Source organism: Rhinolophus sinicus, linkage group LG03 (genome assembly GCF_036562045.2).
Source record: "Rhinolophus sinicus isolate RSC01 linkage group LG03, ASM3656204v1, whole genome shotgun sequence".
Taxonomy (NCBI): Eukaryota; Metazoa; Chordata; class Mammalia; order Chiroptera; family Rhinolophidae; genus Rhinolophus; species Rhinolophus sinicus.
The window spans coordinates 93,734,921-93,751,981 of record NC_133753.1 but is presented as its reverse complement, the minus strand read 5'-3'; the positions used below and the strand labels follow the sequence as shown (position 1 = coordinate 93,751,981).

General features: G+C 42.3%; 1 long non-coding RNA gene across 1 annotated transcript in view; it reads left to right on the top strand.

The window, feature by feature from the left end:
• LOC141570379 (uncharacterized) overlaps positions 1–16,853 on the top strand; it is a 49,008-nt gene extending 32,155 nt beyond the window's left edge. The window contains exons 2-3 of the long non-coding RNA XR_012494383.1: positions 5,646–5,783; positions 16,647–16,853. This is a non-coding gene — a long non-coding RNA (uncharacterized LOC141570379). The remainder of the gene's footprint in view (positions 1–5,645; positions 5,784–16,646) is intronic.
• Positions 16,854–17,061: the final 208 nt, after the last annotated feature.

Genomic DNA, 17,061 nt, shown 5'->3' with positions numbered 1-17,061 from the left:
GAATCTGTTCCAGGATTGGCCCTGAGAGAGGTGTTGGCTTACTTTGGTCTGAGTTTTTCCCCTGGGGATGCCATAGTTTTACACTCAAGAGGACATGGCATCTGCTCTCCCACATCTGCTACACAACCCTCACCTGCAGTGTTGCCTATACAACCCTGAGCAAGTTCAGTTACCCTCTCTGAGCCTTGGTTTCCAGCTCTGTGTAAAGGAAATGGGAATACCCACTTCTCAGGGTTCCAAGGACTGAATGAACGTGCTTTGCAATATATCAAGTGGTAGGCCCATGTGCATTCTCATCATCATTGCCGTTTGCCCTGAGATTTGAGTGAGAGGCCAAATATCACCACAGGCTTTTTGTCCTCTCTCTCTTCCCGTCTCTAATTTCCATCACACGGTGCTCAGCCAAAAACAGGAGAACTGGGCACAGAGGGCAAATCCCCAGCATAGAAACAATGGTGCCGTTGTGAACGCCTCCGGCAGTGGCACCCCACCCAGCTGAGGAAGCCTTATTCCCAACCCCACTTAACAACGCGCAGCCTGATTTAATATGAGCAGCTGATCTCATTGCTTCCATTGCAAGTTTAATTTGCTGGGGAAGCGAGTTGGTGAAGTTCTAATAAAGCAGAGCTGCAAATAATACCAAAGAGAGTTTGCATTATGATAACTTTCCAATTAAAATGGATTAATGGAGGAGAAACAGCAGCAGTAGTGTCTAGACAACATATTACTAAATCCTTGGAGAGGGAGATGGAAAGGAGTTGGGGGACAAGAGGAAGCAAGATAAACAGGGGAACTTCATGAGTTGGAGGCACCCTTGAGCGGTGTGACGGGAATTACCAGGCAGGGGCTCCTTATTACTAGTGCCATCTGTTACAATGCCTAGACTTTCCATCATTTGGGAGAATCAGGTCTTTTAGAACCCAAAGGCCTTTGGTTTCTGGACATCCTTTACAAAATTGCAATTAGCACCTTTAGTTTCCTGGCTGCCTGTTCCTGGAATTAGCCTGTGGCTACCTGACAGCGCTGTGTGCACAGAGCAAAGGCTCTGGCTGAGAGTCAGAGACCAGCGTAGACCAGAAGTGGACACCTGGATGTCGCTGCAGGGCCCGAAGCAATTTTTCCACATCTGTCCTAGTGACCCTGACCCTGACCACTGCAGACTGATCCAGGAGGGTCCATTCAGAACCTCTCTCCCAAGAACCTGAATTCTAGATCTGAGAGACCCAGGGCCAGGGTGGAGCTGGCACTGGCATGGTATTCGTGCAGGCGCTTCCAGACGAGAAAGGCTACAAACTACCGCTGTGCTCTTGCGCAGCCCGGGGACCCACCCTGCAGGGCCAAGCCAGTCACGTCTCTTGTCATCTATGAGATGCCCCAGAAACCATGCTTCTCCCCTGGGCTTAAGCTGACTAGTCACTTTCTGTTGCCTGCAAACAAAAGAAAGTTAGTATGTCACTTCTTATCTATAGGACCTAGCAATATCACTTAACCTCTCTTAGCCTCTGTTTTCTCTTCTGTAAGATGGGGATACACACAGACCTACCTTGCAATGCCACCTGCGTTGGTAAAATGATATGTTGGGGTTAGATCCCCATTTAGGTTTTTCTCAGGTCTGAAGTTGGGAGATTTTATAAATGGGTCCTAGAGAGATTGGAGAAGAGGTAGGCTGGACCACAGCGGCTGGGAGACCAGGAAGTCCAAGGACCCCAATTTTACCAACATCACTTACAGACTATAATAATGAGCATCTCAACACCAAAACTGAGGCTCCTTCCAGAAATCCCCAGTGCTCCCCTATGCCTGGGAAGGTTCTGATTTCTTGCAAAGACCCTGAGCCCCTGAGCCCTCCAGCCAGTCCCTCACAGAGGAAGTAATGGCCACATGCTGCCCCCTTCAGGCCTCTGTTTCTCATCAAACAGGCAGAGAAAAAGCTCATGCGATCAAATAAAGTCCTACGTGCAGTGCTTACCATGCATAGGGAAAACAGGAGACAAGAAACTACTAGAGTAAAAAAGACCATCACTTCATATCCATGCATATTCAGGACACACTACACACACACACACACACACACACACACACACACACACACACACAGTCAGAACTGAGTCCAGGGCAGCCCCGAGGGGAGGAGAGAGGAGGTGTATTCATTGCACACCTGCCGCGACTCATGCACTGTATCCTCCATTATCTCATTATTGTCCTGACCCTTCAGGACAGGTAACCGCAATCCGCCTTTTACAGATGAGGACACTGAGGCCCGGAGTGGTGAACTTGCCCAAGCCACATCAAGCAGCTCCTAAATATGAGGTCTGTGTGAGTCCAAAGACTTCCCTCTTCACCAAGGGTCTTCAAGCTTTTCTTTCTCTAAATAGAAACCATGTTCCCAAATGAAATCTCATGCCTGGTGTATAAGAGAAATCATTAAAAGCAGGGCTCTCTGGTGGAACTGGTTGGTGGTTGTACGAAGGAGTGTCCAGTCCTGGAGGCTCACTCACAGCCCTCCCCTCTCCTGGAGCAGTGCTTTGGGCACAGATGCTGGGACCCTGTGGAGCTTAGGGTGAGAAATGCTGCTTCCTCCCCGGCAGGTTTTGTTGGAGACCCTACAGCAAACCAACAATGTTTTCCAATTCACTGAAAAAGCGAGAGCTCCAGCGTTAGGTTGAAATTCTGGTTCTGCCACTTAACGAGCTGTGCAAATTTCTCAGCTAATCCGAGTTTCTCGGTACTCTAATCCAGCACCATCCAATAGAAATATAATGCAAGCCACATAAGTAATTTGCAATTTTATAGTATCTACATTAAGAAAAGGCAAAAAGGTGAAAAGGTGAAATCAATATTAGTAATATTTTTATTTAACCCAATATAGTCAAAAACATTATTATGTCAACATGTAATCCATATATCAAATTATTAATCAGCTATTTCACGTTTTTTTGTACTGCGTCTTCAAAACTCGATGTGTTTTTTAGCATATCTTTCAGCACATCTCAATTCAGACACTGTTTACATTGGAAACACTTGATCTGTATTTAGATTTCATAAAATTTACAATTGAAGAAGTAAATGCATATGGACGAGTTGTTCCAAACATGCTTAGAAGTTTTCCAATAACTGGACTATCAGTTTTTAAATAAAAATTAAATTTTGATTGCTTTGGGTGGCACGACAGAGAAACCCTCTCAAAATATTTTCTTGTAATGGTCTGAGGCTGGGAAGCCTCCAAAAAGCTGTCATGGGGACACCGTGGAAGAGGCATTCAAGTTTAGCCAACCCTCAAGGCTTCTGAGCTCCTGGGCAGAGCCGGGCAGGGCTGGACAGGGCCAGCTGAGCCTGTGCTTCTGATGCCAGGGAAGTGGACACCTCCTCAGAGGCCTTTGGTCCCTTCTCCAGGAGAGTCCAGGGCTTGCCTTTCCATGGCTCAGTTTCCCCAGCAAGTACTGCTTTCAGAGTAAACTCTCATGTCTACAATACCTGAAGACTATTGGAGAAAAGGCTCCACTTTTGGAGAATAGTCTCCTCCTCTGCTTGTTTATTTCTATCTTTTTTTTTTAAATTGTGGTAAAATATATATAACATAAAATTTACCATTTTAACCATTTTCAAGAATACAGTTCTGTGGCATTAAGTACATTCACATCGCTGTGCGACCATCACCACCATTCATATCCAGAACTTTTCCATGTTCCCCAACTGAAACTCTGTACCCATTAAAGACTAGCTCCGCATTCCCCTCCCCCCAGCCCTAATAACCACCACTCTACTTCCTGTTTATGTGACTTTGACTGTTTCAGGTACCTCATATAGGTGGAATCATGCAATATCTGTATGACTCCTTTCATGACTGGCTTATTTCCCTTAGTATAATGTCTTCAATGTTCATCTATGTTGTTGCGTGTGTCAGAATTTCCTTCCTTTTAAAGGCTGAATAACATTCCATTGTATGTATACATCACATCTTGTTTATCTATTCATCCATCAATGGACACTTGGGTTGCTTCCACCTTTCTGCTATTGTGAATAGAGCGCCTGTAAACATGGGTATACAAACACCTGTTCAAGACCTTGCTTTCACATCTTTTGGGTATATGCACAGAGTGGAATTGCATATGATAAATCTATGTTTAATTTTTTTGAGGAATTGCCATACTGTTTTCCACAATGGCCACACCACTTTACATTCCCACCCACAATGCACAAGGGTTCCAATTTCCCCACACCCTTGCCAACAGTTGTTATATTCTGAGGTTTATTTTTTCATAATAGCCATCCTAATGAGTGTGTAGTGGTATCTCATTTTGGTTTTGATTTGCATTTCCCTAATGATTAGTAATGTTGAATATCTTTTCATGTGTTTAAGAGTCATTTGTATATCTTCTTTGAAGAAATATCTATTCAAGTCCTTCACCCGTTTTTTAATTGGCTTGTTTTGTTGTGGCTGAGTTGTAGTTTTTATATATTCTGGATATCAATCTTTATCAAATGTATGATTTGCAAATATATTCTCCCATTCCATGGATTGCTTTTTCACTCTATTGATAGTGTCCTTTGAAGCACAAATTTTTAAAATTTTGATTAAGTCCATTTTATTTGTTTTCTTGTATTGCCTGTGCTTTTGGTGTCATATCCAAGAAATCTTTGCCAAATCCAATGTCTTGAAGTCCTTCTCTTATATTGTCTTCTAAAAGTTTTGTAGTTTTAGATTTTACAATTAAGTCTTCGATCTGTTTTGAGTTAATTTTTATATATGAGGTAAGACAAAGGTTCAACTTCATTTTTTTTTTGCATGTGGGTATTCAGTTTTCCTGATATCATGTGTTGAAAAGACTGTGCTTTCCCCATTGAATAGTCTTGGCACCCTATTAAAAATCATTTGCTCATCTATGCAAGAGTTTGTTTCTGTGTTCTTTATTTTACTTCATTTGTCTATATGCCTGTCTTTATGCTAGTACCACGCTGTTTTGATTGCCATTATTTGTAGTAAGTTTTGAAATCAGAAGTGTGAGACCTCCAACTTTGTTTTCTTTTTAAGGTTATTTTGGTTATCCAGGCTCTCTTGAGATTTCATATGAATTTTAAGATGGATTTTTCTATTTCTCAAAAAAAAAAATCATTGGGATTTTGATAGGGATTACACTGCATCTAAAGATCATTTGGGGTAGTATTGACATACTGAAATCTTAATTTTAAGTGTTTCTGTCCATAAACATAGAATGTTTTTCCATTAATTTATGTCTTCTCCAATTTCTTTCAGTAAGGTCTTTTCAGTATACAAATCTTTCACCTTTTGGTTACGTTTATTCCTAAGCATCTTATTATTTTTTGATGCTATTGTAAATAAAAAATTTTTCTTAATTTCCTTTTCAAATTTTTCATTGTTAGTGGCTAAAAATGCAAGTGATTTTTGCGTGTTGATTTTGCATCCTGCAACTTGACCGAATTCATTTTTCCTTGTTTGTTTCTTAAAATGGATATATAGTTTTTCATGTCTGGAATATTTTATTAAAAAACAAATACGCTGAGCCCCAAACATGCTCCTGCTAAAGTAATTCCCTTCCAACTACAATAGGTGGATGGGGTAGCCTTTGGGATTTTATGGGGCCCTGTGGCCCCTATAGATTCCTCATCTCTTTTCTGTGTCCTAGGAGATGCCAGCTTCCCAGAAAAGAAGTAATGCTGCCTGAGGATGAGCAACACCACCAGCGAGCTGTCTGAAGAGACAGAAGGTCCTCCTGAACAGACTCAGATGTCTGGGTGGGAGGACAGACTCGTCACTCATGCTTGTGAGGCCTTGAACAAATTCCTTCCTGGGCTTATTTTCTTTGCCTTTAAAATAAGCAGGTAGGGCTCAGTGATCTCTAGGGAGCTTCCAGGAAGTCAGAGGTTGGTCAGGTGAAGAGAATGTGGATGGAGTCACCAGTGAGGTTCTTAGTCACTGTTCTCTCCCACGTCACGGCTCTGCAGCGTCCTCTCTCACTGAAGGAAAACTCCCCATGATTTTCTGCAACTTGTCACTTCTGTCTCTGACCCTTGTGACTTTAAAACAACAATAAATTACTTGGACCATAATTATTATAATAATAACCCTTACTCTGCAGTTTATTCAGTACTTTCACGTTCACTGTTCATTTTACAAATGAGGAAAATGAATCCCAGAGAGGTGGTATTACTTGCCCCGAGTGAGGCTAGTAAATAGTATCCCTGGTCTGGAGGCCGGACCGGTGGCTCAGACGGTTAGAGCTCCATGCTCCTAACTCCGAAGGCTGCCAGTTCGATTCCCACATGGGCCAGTAGACTCTCAACCACAAGGTTGCCAGTTGAATTCCTCGACTCCCGCAAGGAATAGTGGGCAGCGCCGCCTGCAACTAAGGTTGAACACAGCACCTTTCTCCCAGATGGCTCAGTTGGTTGGAGTGCATCCTCTCAACCACAAGGTTGCCAGGGGATTTTGGCAACAGTACACACTGTTCCCCAATAAAGTCCTGTTCCCCTTCCCCAATAAAATCTTTTTTAAAAAAGAAAAAGTATACCTGGTCTGGATTAAAATGAGTCCCAGTTCAGTTTCCCAAAATGCTATGTGGCCACTCTTGAATAATAAGGGAATTAGAGGAAAGGAGAAATAGAAAAAATGAGAGAGAAAGAAAAAACTTAAGATAGTTGAATCATATATTAATTTAATAGAGTTAATTTTCCACAAAGTCTAACTGAAATGGAAAATCAAGAGGTGGACTCAGGATGTTAATAAAACAATGTACAAATATTTACAGTAATCCTGATCTGGTTTTAAAAAGAAAGACCCAACCCTCCACTCTTACTCCAGCCCTGAGTCCCCTCTGTTCCTCTGTGCCAAAGCATTTAGCAGGCAAGTGATTCCATGTTCTCTCCTTCCTTAGCATCTCTTTATCTTGATGATTACTTTCCCCAGGCCACATCCAAATTCCATCATTTCCCTCCCATGTGGGATGCTAGAATCACAAGACAACAAATAAGGAATGTGCATAGTAAATTTAAGTCTGCAAGATATGAAAAAGGTGGAGACAGGGGGAGATCAAGTGAGAGAGACAAGAAAGACAGGGAAATAGGAAGAGACAAAGACTGACAGAATTTTCTATGTGAGCACCAAGACCATTCAGTGGAAGAAAGAACAGTCTCTTCAACAGGGCGACTGGATAGCAACATGCAAAAGAGTGAGGTTGGACCCTTACCTCACACCATATTCAAAAATTAACCCAAATGGATCAACAACTTAAATATAAGAGCAAAAACTTTATAGATCTATTAGAAGAAAACATAGAGGTAAATCTTCACGAGCTTGGATTTAGCAATGGATTCTTAGATTTGACACTAACAGCACAAGCAACAAAAGAAAAAAATGATAAATTTGTACTTCACAAAAATGAAAAATTTTGTGCATCAAAGTACATTATTAAAGTGTGAAAAGACAACCTTAAGAATGGGATAATATTTGCCAATCATATGTGTGATAAGTACTCAGAATACATAAAGAACTCTTATAATACAACCACAAAAAGACAAACAAACCAATTAATAAAAGAGAAAAGGATTTGAATAGATATTTCTCCAAAAACAAATGGCCAGCAAGCACATAAAAAAATCTTCAACATCGCTGGTCACTGATAAAATACAAATCAAAACCAATGAGATATCACTTCATACTCACTAGGATGGCTATAGTCAACAATATGGAGAAATAGGAACCCTCATAACATCCTGGGAGAGGGTGATGTAAAATGATGCAGCTACTGTGGAAAATAGTATGGCAGTTCCTCGAAAAGTTAAGCATAGAATTAATATATGACCCGGCAATTTTAACTCCTCAGTATTTATTTATTTACTATGACCACATAGTAATTTGTACTCAAATGTTCATTGCAGCACTATTCATAATAGCCAAAAGGAGGAATAGCCAAAAGGCAGAAGAATTTATAAACAAATTGTGGTCTGTCCATACAATGGAATATCATTTACTCATAAAAAGGAATAAATACATGCTACAACTTAGGTGACTCTCAAAAAAACATTACACTAAGTTAAAGAAGTCAGACACAGAAGGTCACATATTACATGATTCCTTTTATATGAAAAATACAGAATAGGCAAATCCATAGAGACAGGAAGCAGAATGATTGCCAGGGAACAGAAGGAAGAGGGAATGGACAGTGCTTACTTAATGGATCTGAGATGTTCTGCTTGGGGGGAATGAAAAAATCTGAAACTAGACAGGGTGGTGGTTGCACAACATCGTGACTGCACTAAATGCCACTGAACTGTACTCATTAAAATGATTAATTGTATGTTCTGTGAATTTCATCTCAATTCTTTTTTTAAAAAAGTGGCAGAGATAGTTAGGCCAAGACAGAGACAGGGACCTGGAGAGAGGGGTTGAAAGAGACGAGATGGAGCAATCGGGAAAAGCTGCGGGCCATTACAAGAAATTTATTAGTACTATTCGGTCAGCGGGTTGGTTGCTAGCTAAATTTAATATGGGTCTACATACAAAGAGGATGCCTCGTTCTACATAATGAATATTTAATCATACATGGGTCAGGCAATTTCACAGAAGTAATTAAAAGCAGTCTTTTGTTTATTGCTCAAAAATGATAGCGACCCGCTGACCGAAGCTGCAGACACAGTGACATATTGAAAACGTTACCTACTGACATATGTTATTAAAGAGGAATTAAGGGTCGCTTCTTCCCCTCCCCTTAGAAGCTAATCGTTCCTAAGCCCTCCTGCCTGCTCACATGCAGACCACAGCTCGAAGGGGAGGTCACCACCCAGATGGGGCTGGAGAGCTAGACCAGCACCCCTTGATCTACAACCTTCCCCCCACCAGACCATAAATTGAAACAGATGAGATGGTTATTGAGACCACAGAGAGGAAATATGCGGCCATGTATATTCTCTGAGGAAAGTTCCCCCCGCTGCCCTGCCACATCCAGCCAGCTGCAAAATCCTGTCAGCTCTACTCTTGTGACTCTTGTCACAATGCTGTTTTCTCCGTCGTCACTATTACTGTCCTGGGTCAGCTCCCCAGGGCACCCACAGCCTTGTTCCTCCCCTGTTCAGTCTACTGATGACTCTTCCTGGATCTGCAGGCACTCCTTTGCTCAAGCACTTCCCGTGGCTCCCCAGTGTCTGTCTTCTCCTCGCCCTGGCCTTACAGGGTCTCATCATCAGGCCCCAGGTGACCATTCTGCATCCGGGGTCTTGGCTGCCAACCACAGGAAGTGACCATGGTGAACTTAAGACGCAAAGAACCTATTAGGACATTAGGGAGCTCATAGAATCGATGGGAAGACTGGGGAAGTTGGCCTACAAAGGGCAGAGATAAAGTCATGTGTGCTGGGGGGTGGTCTAACTAGCATGCCACTACTGGCACCTCCACCACTGGCCACTTGCCACCATCCAACAGCCCTACACCCTCCATGAATAACCTCTAAATGTCCCCACCACTGCACATCAGCCTTCAGGCTCCCAGTCCCCGGTGGGAGTATCCAGCTGACAGAGCCTGGTCTCGCTCTGTGGCTTTATCACCACCTCCAGGGAGAAGGGAGTCTGGCCCTCTTTGCTTCTGCAGGGAGAGTCAGGGCCCTCGGTTTCCAGACACGCTACCTGCTCACAGCTAACACAGAATTCCTTCCATACTCTGTGCCTGTGTGGTGTTCTCCCATCAGTCCAACTCTGCTCTTATCTTCTCTCACCCAGAATGCCTCACACTTACCTCCTTGTAACCAGTTGGCTCGTGTTTCAAATGACCCACTGAAACACTGCCTCCTCTAGGAAACCTTTCTCTGATTGCCTCCACTATCCCCAATCTGGATATGATGCCATCTGGGCCTCTCTGGTGGCATTGAGGACTCCCCACCGTGCAATAGAGCTTGTCACACTCCTGGGTGGTCCTCTTCTATGGGACCAGGAGTTCCTAGAAGGCAGGACTCACGTCTTCTCTTATCATCAAAGCCAAGAACAGAGCCAGCCTGGTGTGTGCAAAAAAGCCTAGATGGACAGAAACAGGGGCTGTAGCAGGAAGCTCCACCCTGTGCCATGTGCCTGTGTCAGCCCCCTGGCCATATCAGAGGTCAACCCAAAAGAGCAATGAAACTGGCTGGGTGTCTTCCCGACATATCCTTACCCTGATTTCTAATTTCCTTGGCCCATGAACATCTCTAAAGAGCCTTCTTAAATTCAGGTCCCTGGGCCCTGCCTCCAGAGATGCTGACGCATAACTCTGGAGTGGGAATCTACATTTTAACCATGATTTGGATGCAGATGGCCCACAGATCACATTTGAGAAACCCCATGGGGTTGCCTTTAGTCTTTCCACCTTTCAGGACCCTAACACCACCGCTGGCTGCACAGGGCTGGCTGCATGGTCATGCAGCCTACACAATCACACAGAAGTTGCACTTAAAAGAGCCAGTGCTTGGTTGAATGCTCTGCTGTCATCATCATGAAATTCTTAAAATTTTTCAAACAGGGTCCTGTGTAGTTATGTTGCACTGGGCCCCAAAATTATGTAGCCAGTCCTGGGTGGACAGCATCTGATACACTCACTTACACCTCATATAGGGGTTTCAGTATATTGCTACTCCCATCATGAGGAGAAAACAGGGAAAGGACAATGCTTAACTAAATTCAGGACCACATACCTGCATCTTTTACAAGACGGAAAAATAAACTTCGTTCTTATCTGAGCCACTGATATTTTGGTTATGTCACTCCAGTGTGCAAAGGATTTTGGGATGAGTCAACTTCTGGTCACTCTGAAATCATAGCACGTGCGTGTGTACCCAAGGCCAAGCCTTGGCTTGCCGAAGGGCTCCTTAAGATAGATTAACATACACTCACTAGAATCAAATTTGTGACACCGTCAGCACCTCTCTTGGCTCACTTAACAGCCTGTTGTAAAACAATGAGCTATATCACCCAAGATTTGTGTTAAAACCATGACAAGAACACAACAGCCTATGTCGAAGGAGTGTTATACTTGATAATAAATTCTTTCTATACATATATTTTTACTGAGATATAATTTACATGTAATAAATGAACAAATTTTGTGCATTTTGATGAATTTTGACATATATCTGAATTTTCACATGTATTCACTCATGTAACCACCACCCCAATCAAGATATAGAATATTCTAATACTCCAGAATGTTCTTTCCTGCCCTTTCCTACTCAACTCTCACCACCACATTACCCTTAGCAACCATGGTTCTGATTTCTATCACTATAGGTTAATTATATCTCTTCTAATATTGCATTAAGATGAAAGCATTCAGTATACCCTTTTGTGTCTGGCTTTTTTCATTCATCAAAATTTCTATAATGTGTCAACAATATTCCTTTTTGTTTCTGGACTAGTAATCCATTACATGGATGTATCACAATTTATTAATCCATCCTCTGGTTGATGGCAATACGGGTTGTTCCTAGTTTGGGCCATTACGAATAAAGCTGCTATGAATATTTTTGTACAAGTATTTTTGTGAACAAGTATTTTCTTTTCTCTTGCTGAGTCATAAGGTTTGTATATGTTTAACTTTATTTTTAAAAATGCCAATTTGTTTTCCAAAATGGATGCACCATTGTATTCCTGCACCAGCAAAGTATGAGAATTTCAATTCTTCCACATACTCTTACCATGCTTTTAATAGCTTTAATTTGCATTTCTTTGATTAGCACTGATGTTACATGCTTTTTCATGTGCTTCTTGGCCATTTGTATATCTTCCTTCGTGAAGTATCTGCTCAGGTCCTTTACCCACTGCTTTTTAATAAGGTTGTTTGTCATTTTATTCTTGGATTAGAAGTGTTCTTCATATTCTCTGGATGTGGGTTCTTTGTCTGACATATGTAAGCAGATATTTTTTCCCTGTCAGTAGCTCACCTTTTCATTTTCTTAATAATGTCTTTTGAAGAGCAGAAGTTTTTAATTTCGATGGAGTTCAAAGTACCCATATTTTTTTATAAGGTTAGGACTTTTTTGGTCCTAAGTATCCCAAAGTTGTTGATATTTTTTCCCCACATTTTCTTCCAGAAGCTTTATAGTTTTAGTGTTTACATTTAGGTCTATGATTCATCTTAAAATAATTTTGTGTATGATGCGAGGTTTGTTTTCTTCCCTACATATCTCCCATGGTTCCAGCATTGTTTGTTGAAAAGACGATCACTGACCTATTGAATTACTTGGTGCCTCTGAAAGGGAATTAGCTATATAAGTATGGGTCTATTTGAGGACTCTCTATTCTGTTTGATTGATCTATTCGTTGATCCTTACACTACTGTTACACTGTTTTGATTCCCATAACTTGACTTATTGATGACTTTTGAGTCCAGCTCTCTCTGACCTCTTTTACTCATCTCTTCTCACTGGCACACCATTCTCATGGCACATTCAATTTAAGAGGCATTTATCAAGCAAGCAAAGATGAGAACAACTACCAGCTGTACCCCAACATCCAATTCCTACTGTATCCGACGTAATAGAACCCTCGGTTTGCGTGGCATCTGGATTAGAGGCTCAATTGCACAGCCTCCCTTACAACTGGCTAGCTGTGGTCATAATATATAAGTAATGTGTGCATTGTCTAAAGTGTGCCCTTAACAGAAGAAGGTGTAACTCTCTCCTTCTTCCTATTGACTGGGATGCCGAGATGATAGCTGGTACCTCCAGATGTAACCTTGGGAATCAAGGCCATGAATGCAGAATGACACAAGAGAAGGAGCGTGGGTCCTAGACACCATGGAAAACCAGCTCTGGACCACATACCTGCATCTTTTACATGAGAGAAAAATAAACTTTGTTCTTGTATGAGCCACTGATATTTTGGTTCGGTCACTCACTGGCAAGCCTAATTGTAACTGAGACAGGGAAGGATGGGAAAGAACGTATGTACTCAGCTATGTCACATTCACGATTTCATTTAAAGTCGTAGTACAACCCCATGAAGCAGATATGATTATCCCCAAATAGATGAGGAAAATATGGCTCAGAGAGGTCGAGTGACTTATTCACAGTCACACAGCTAACAAGAAATAGAGTCAGAATTCAAAACTGTAACCGACTAGATTCAAACCCAAGCTCATTCCATGAGCCCCGCTTCTATATTCAAGACTCTAGATTAAGTCTTTTTTCATCTGCACCCGCCAGGTTGCTCTTCTCCACCCAACTTTGCACTTCAACTACATTGTGTATTGTTCTGTTCCCTGTTTCATCAATGACCCAGAGTATCAGCTCCCTGAGGCCAGGACTCTAACATAGGAGGCTTTAGTCAGAGCTGTAGTCACCAAGCACTTAGTAAAGACTTGCTGAATGGTTGATTTACTTAAAAATGGTGCTAAAGACCCATAAAGATGAGAAGACTGGGGGCTGGGGCTGGCCTGGAACATAAATGCCCCGGGCACCCTCACAGAACTTGCATCTCACCAGCCCCTACACTTTCCTTTTTTAAATACCTATCTTGTTACATTGAGAAACAGAAAGAAACACATGATTACCTTTTATCGGCCAACATAAATGAGTACAGATTCCAAACTTCATTTCAGGCAAAGATCTTTATGGTGATATGGCCTAGTGACCAATTAAATCTAATAAGATGCCTTGGAGCCGGAGTGGGTCAGGCAAGGGTGAAAAGCCAGGAGTCTGAAGATGCAGCACTGTGTGTGAGAGGAGGCAGAACGGAGGCATAACTATGTCTCCCAGTTCCGGGGATAAACAGAAAGGCTGGAATGGTGCTCAGACTCAAAAGAGAGGCAGCAAATGAAACAAACTCATCAGCCAGAGGCCAAGATCACGGTGATAACGGGGCACCATCTGGCATTCCAGAGAGAGCTTCTAGGTTACGTGGGGCTTGATGGCCCAGAGTCGTTCAGGAAAAAGCAAGATCTATGACTCGCATTGACCATCCAAAGGTCAGGCTGGGACCAACGGCCACCAGATCTCTCCATTCGGTGCAGTGGCTGGGCTATAACTCCTCTGTATCAGTTCCCTCATGTATGAAATTGAACGTGAAAGATCAGATATAATGTTATCCACAAGAGTGTGTATTTGGTATTAACTATGTGTCCCACCACATAACTAGTCCTGGGAAAATTGCTTCACATTTCCATGCCTTAGTTTCTTTCCCTGTAAAATGGGGTCAATAACACCAGGTCACAGGGGTATTTCAAGGATCGAAGGAAATTACAGACATAAAAGCAGCTTCCTTCCCTGAGCTTTCCAGTGTTGTCAGTTGCCCCCATAAACTCCCTTTTTCTGAAGGAAGTTTCAGGGGCCAGTGTCTTTATAACCAAAGAAGCTGAATACTATAGAACCATAACACAATGGACAAATCCAGTAGTTTATGTCCTGCCATGGAAAGTGGATCTTCAATTTAGTCCTGTAACAACTACCACCTCTCAAGCTTCAGGGTTGGGAGGTCAGGCCAACCATTTCAGGAGCTATTGTGTTTCCCCGAAAACAAGACCTAGCCAGCCAATCAGCTCTAATGCATCTTTTGGAGCAAAAATTAATATAAGATCTGGTATATTATATCATAAATTATATTATATTATATTATATTACATTATATTATATTATATTATATATTATAAAGACCACGTCTTATATTACAGTAAAATAAGATGGAGTCTTTTATCAATTTTTGCTCCAAAAAATGCACTAGAGCTGATTGTCCGGCTAGGTCTCGTTTTCGGGGAAACACGGTAGTAGAGAGCCGTGAGCACTCTTTAAGGAATTTGCTATGTCACAGTCCTAGGCACCGGGGAGGCCATCAGGCATGGGCCCAGCTGCCCTTAACAACCTGCCATCTGAGCCCCGTGCATCTTAGTTGAGGGTGATACCCAACTGCACTGGGCATCCCTGAGTGAAACCCAGTTTTGCGCCCTGGGAAGTGATATTTTCTATGTTCTTTCTATTTCTTTCCAGATGCTATTCAACATATCACTGGCCTGTGGGGCCAAACAACACTCCGGCAATGTGTACACACCCTATGATCACCATTCATTCATGACCCACCTCATATGACCCTCACAAACACCCTACCTTCAGCCCTGCAGACATGCAGGGATAATTAAACTGATGATTCACAGTTTGTAATTAGAGCCCAGGGAAGGTACACGGCCTGCCCAGAGCCAAATAGCTGAAAGTCAATGAAATTGTCACTCTTTCACATACACCCACACGTACACATGTAATTTTGTTTCATCGCCCCATCATGTATTCTGAGAAATATCTACAGTCAGCCCAAGACCTTCTCCTGGATAGTAACACAAAGCTTGGAGTGTATGATTTAAGAAGCATTCAGAAGATTTGGTTCCAAAATGGGTTTTTTGCTTGTTTGTTTGTTTGTTTGTTTGTTTTGAGAGGAGAGGGCTGAGACCCTGACATTAGACTGGGGTTCAATTCTCAGCTCTTCAGGCAAGCTATGAGGACAAAAGATCATAGGCTGCTGTGAGAATTAATTGAAACAACCTGACAATGGCATACAGCAAGTGCCAAATAGATGTCATTCCCCTCCCCTACTTGCATTACATACTGAAATAATCTGCCTCCAGTATGTTCCAAATCCCTAGGACCTAGTTGAGGGCTTTCTTTCTGTGACAATCCCAGTCTACCTAGGTCTCTTACTCTCCAAAATTTCTATTGCATTCCTGGTCTGTAACACATTTTAGTTGTTCTTTATTTTTCCAAGTGTGTTTTTAATTAATAACTAAATTACAAGGGCCCATGTAGATGAGGATGATATCTTTTCCTTAGATATCCCTACAATCAACAGCACAGGGCTGGGCACATAGTAGGTGCTTAATAAATACATGATTCAATATCCCCCCTTTCTTGCCCTTATTGCGTTTTTTGAGTTTCCTAAAGCATATCACCATTGATTGATCTGATAGTGAATCAAATCAAACCTAGAAGAGTTTATTAGCAATCACAACCCTGAAGATTTTTTTTGTGTGTGCATATACCTTCTTCTAGCTTGTGGCAGAGAATGCCAGCTGTTAATCAAAATCTCTTTCCCTTCCTCCAGAGAAATAGCATTGTAGCTCAGAATACAGATACCTAGCTATGGGCCACATTTCCCAGACTTCTTTGCACTTAAGTGTGGCCATGTGTCAAGGTCTCACCAAGGAAGACTCCAAGCCCAGTGCTCCTTCTGCACAACCCCAAGGGTCACCCATTTTTTAATTCCTTTACTCTCTTTACATACACAATCGCAGGGAGAACTCCTATATAAAACCCAGTGAGCCATCCCACAAAATAGGAAGTCATATGACATTAAGCAAGTCACTTTGCCTCTCTGAGCCTCAATTTCTCCTCCTGCAAGGATCCCTTCCACTTCTAACATTGAATGAGTCCAAAATGGACTTCCATTGTCTCCATCTCCCTCCTGGACTTTCCCCTTCTCACCTGCCCCCACTAGCTCAGGCAGGCTGGATTAACGTCTTGTCTGGGAGACAGCTGTGCCTGGGTTCCCTTCTAATACATCAAGTCTAATATATCAATTTTTTCTGACTTTCAAAGGCCTGCATGCCTCCCTCATAATGTTTGAATTGTTGAGATGAGGTCATAGTGGAATAGGGTGGACCCTTAATCCAATATGCCTGATCTTCTTAGCAGGAGAAGGGAGGAGACAGACACACAAGAGGAGAAGACAGCCACGTGAGGACAGAAGGACAGACTGCCACAAGCCAAGGGATGACAAGGATCGCCAGCAAACACCAGAACCTACGAGAAAGGCATGGAATGGATTCTTGCCTAGATCTTCAGAGGAAGTACAGCCCTACTGACACCTTGATTTCAGACTTCTGAGCTCCAGAACTGGGAGAGAATAAATTTCTGTTGTTTTAAGCCATCCCAGTTTGTGGTGCTTTGTTACAGTAGCCACAGGAAACTAACACACTCCTATAGGAAACCGTTTCCTAGATGATATTTGCTGAGACCTTGTCCCTCGAGCTCCTGGAGAAATGGTGCCAGCAGAGATGACAAAACAGGCAGAACCAAAGAGGGATGACAGACAGAACTAGGGCAG